The sequence below is a fragment of the Echinops telfairi genome, unplaced genomic scaffold (assembly GCF_000313985.2).
Source record: "Echinops telfairi isolate 266 unplaced genomic scaffold, ASM31398v2 ScPeMD7_7475;HRSCAF=8513, whole genome shotgun sequence".
NCBI lineage: Eukaryota > Metazoa > Chordata > Mammalia > Afrosoricida > Tenrecidae > Echinops > Echinops telfairi.
Window position 1 is genome coordinate 13,880,219 of NW_022111379.1, and position 2,951 is coordinate 13,883,169.

Sequence of the window (2,951 nt, forward strand, 5' to 3'; positions counted from 1 at the left end):
GGTTTGACATAGCCGTACACCCTTAAAGCCCTCATCAGGATCGATAAAATAAACATTTCCATCTCCCTAGAACTTCCCTCCTGTGTACTTCCTCCTCCTCTCCCTTCCTCAGACCCCTCCCTTGGCAGACACTGGCGTACTTTTGGTCACCATAGATTTATTTCCATTTACTAGAATTTTATATAACTAAGATAAAACAACAATATGTACTTCTAAAAAACCCACTGGCTTCTTGTTTTGAGAATCGTTTATACTGTGGCATGTGTCAATGATTAATTCCTTTTTGAATGTTGCATTCCATTGTACCTATAAACCCAAACTCGACACTCACTGACATCAAGCCAGGACTGACTCGCAGGGAGTCTACGGGGTAGAGCAGAACTGCATCTGTGAGTTTCTGGGACTGTAACTGTTTGTGGGAGTAGAAAGCTGTGTCTTTCTCCCTCAGAGTCACTGGTGGTTTCAAACTGCCGACCTTGCTGATCATAGCTGTGGGAGTCTGGGTGGACTAGAGAAACAAATCCAGGGAGACTCAGATGTGTATCAGAAAGAGCTTTATATACAAGAGTAACTGTATATTAAGAAAGCATCCCAGCCCAGTCCAGTTCAAGTCCATAAGTCCTATATTAGCCTCTATGTCCGATACCAGTTTATAAATTCCTCTTCGGACTCGCACAACACATGCAATGACACAGGCCAGTGGGTGGAAAGTCTTGTGGATCCAGTGGGGTGAAAGCTTCTCAGTGCTGGCAGGGGTCTCCACTTGGCTTCTCCAACTCCAGGGCTCTGGCTCCATCATCATAGGTCCGTGTGTCTTGTCGGCAGGAAGACCAAGCCACGAGAGGGCCTCCAGTGAGCTATTTATCTCTGTTGCGCCTCCAAATGAGGTCATCAAGCTGCGTCCTGATTGACAGGCTAGACTCCACCCCTTTGCAAGTTGACAGGAGATTATGTAACTGCCACAAGAGCCCAGCGCATAACCACTATGCCACCAGGGCTCCTCAAAATATAGATAGACATGACCTTTTCTGCTTGTGAATATGTAATTGTTCCAGCACCAATTGTTGAAAAGACTGTCTTTTTTGCACTGCATCACCCGTACACCTTTGCTGAAATCATTTGTCTCTTTATGTGTGGGTCTATTTCGGGTCACCTACATTCTGTTCCAAGGAGCTCTGGTGGCATAGTGGTTACATGTTGGGCTGCTGCTAAGCACAAGATTAGCAGTTCAGAAAAGTCAACTGTGTTGAAGGAGAAAGAGGTGTCTTTCTACTCCTGTAAACAGTGACAGTCTTGGAAACCCACCGGGGAGTTCCAGACTATTCTATAGGATAGCAATGAGTCCAAATCATCTCGACAGCCTGGGGTTTGGTATATTTTTATGTCTGTCCCTTTGATCTCTTTGTATGGCTTCATGCCAGCATCACACTGTCCTAATTACCAGAGCTTTATAGTAAGATGTAAAATCACATAGTGTTTGTCTTTCAACGTCTCCAAAAGTTGTTTTGGCCATTCTTGATCATTTGCAGTTCTGTATGAGTTTTAGAATCAGGTTCTATGTACAACCACCGTGCAAAACAACATGGTGCTATGTCAGGCAACTGGGAGCAGAAGTTCCATCTGACCCGACAATCCCATTGCTGACTCTCTACATGCCCTAAAGCAGTAAGTGAGCATGAGCAGACATATTGCACCCCCGTGTGCATCACAGCACCGTTCACAATAGCCAGAAGATGGAAACAATCCAAATGCTCATCGGCGGAAGAATGGGTAAAGACACTTTGGTCCATACACACAAGTGGAATACTAATCTCTCAAAAGCAATGTCAAAACCACGAAGCACCTCTTGGCCCCAGTGCACCTGGAGAGCATGATACGGAAAGAAATGATCCCATCCCGAAAGGACAGATATTGTTTGAGACCCCTGTGGAAAAGGGGGACACAAGACAAAGACTTTCATCCCGAAGAGAACAGACTTTGGAGGCTACCAACAGGAAGATGAAGCAGTAGATTCGAGGCTTGGCAGGTGTGAACTTGAGCGAAGGGAGAAGTAGAGGGAGGGGGGAGAGTGAACTATCGGGGTGCTTGATTTCTAGATTAAACTGTTGAGCACAAAATTGGTCATCTGGAAGGTCGACCCCCACCAAATTCACAATCAAATCAAATCAATTGTTGGAGAGACAAATCAAAGAAAGATACTTCACAGCAAAAAAAACAAACCCAAACAAGAATCAGGTTCTGTCACTTTTATATACATAAAGGGAAGGCCACCATTCAGAAATAATCCCAAATGATGTTTTAGATGAATCCTTTTAGGATGATATAAAACAGAATTCTAAGAAATACATGTTTCCTCCAAGAATCATGCAGCATTTATGGTGTGTCATATACTTTTGATGGCAAGTTTATTGACATATAATTTGCATATAGTAAAATGCACCCTTTTATATACAGTGGGTGTGATGAGTTTTGATGACTTTATTTAGGCATGTAACTTCCATCATAACCAAGTTTATTGACATATAATTTGCATATAGTAAAATGTACCCTTTTATATACAGTGGGTGTGATGAGTTTTGATAACTTTATTTAGGCATGTAACTTCCATCATAACCAAGATACAGAATATTTTCATCGCCTCACAAAATTTGCTCATGCACTTGGGCGGTCCATTTGCTTCTCCTATGCTGGGGAAGAGGGTCTGACCTCTGCCCTTCTCATTTTGCCCTCTTCTGCAAAAAAGAATGCCATCCATACAAGTCGAACCCCAGCCTCCAATCTTTGGTGTCTGCTTAATTTATTCAGCATATTAGTTCTGGGATGCATCCGGGTCCTCTGTCCCTTTTCATGGTGGTCCACGGTATGGCTGCAACACCATGGGTTTTTCCATTCACCAGTGAGTATCCATTGGCTTGCTTCCAAGTTTGGGCCACTGTGAATCAAGCTGCTAT